Raw genomic sequence first — 967 nt, 5'->3', positions numbered from 1 at the left:
TGTGTGTGTGTGTGTGTGTGTGTGTGTGTGTGTGTGTGTGTGTGTGTGTTTGTAGAGACAGGGTCATGCTATGTTGCCCAGGCTGGTCTCAAACTCCTGGACTCAAGCGATCCTCCCACCTTGGCCTCCCAAAGTGATGGGATCACAGGCGTGAGCCACCGCACCCAGCCTATGTCTTAATCTCGTCAAGGTCCTTCCCTCCTCAGAGTTTTTTTCGATGGCTCTTCCTCTGTCTGAAACATACACGTCCTCCCTTGTATCGACAAGTCACTCTTTGGACTCACTTGAATCTCAGCTAAAATATGAGCGAGGCCTTCCCTGGTCACCATCCCCCACCATCAATCTGTTCTCTAGCATAATTATAATTATTTTTTTCTTTTCAGAGTTGGAATCTCACTGTGGAGTGAACTGGCTATTCACAGGCGTGATCACAGCCCACTGCAGCCTCGAACTCCTGGGCCCAAGCGATCCTCCCTCCTCAGCCTCCCGAGTAGCTGGGACTACAGGCGTGAGCCACCGCGTCGGGCTCTAACATGAATTTTTAAAATGCGGTCTCCGTACACCCTAGAGTTCAGCCTTTAAGCAGAAAGGGAAAACTTGCCGTCTGCGGCAGCCTGAATGAACTTGAAGGACATGACGTGAAGTGAAATGAACCCAACACAGAGAGAAACGCCGCGTGGTCTCACTCTTATGTGGAATCTTAAAAAGCCAGCCTCATCTTCAAGAGGCAAAGAAGTAGAGAGTTGAGTGGTGGTTGCCAGGGGGGCTGAGGGGTCAGGGAAATGTCTCGGTCCGAAGATGCAAAGTTTCAGTTGGGGGAACAAGTTTAAGAGGTCTGCTGGGCCACACGGTCACGATCTTAATCACCATGTACTCCATGCTTGAAATTTGCTAAGACAGTGGATGTCGAGGAATCACACCACCAAAAATTAAGTATGTGTGTCAATTAGCTCGGTTTAGTCATTCT

Source organism: Carlito syrichta, unplaced genomic scaffold (assembly GCF_000164805.1).
Source record: "Carlito syrichta isolate Samal-C Ts95f unplaced genomic scaffold, Tarsius_syrichta-2.0.1 Scaffold174810, whole genome shotgun sequence".
Classification (NCBI taxonomy): Eukaryota; Metazoa; Chordata; class Mammalia; order Primates; family Tarsiidae; genus Carlito; species Carlito syrichta.
The sequence above is the reverse complement of the archived record's forward strand: the minus strand, read 5'-3'. Positions refer to the sequence as shown.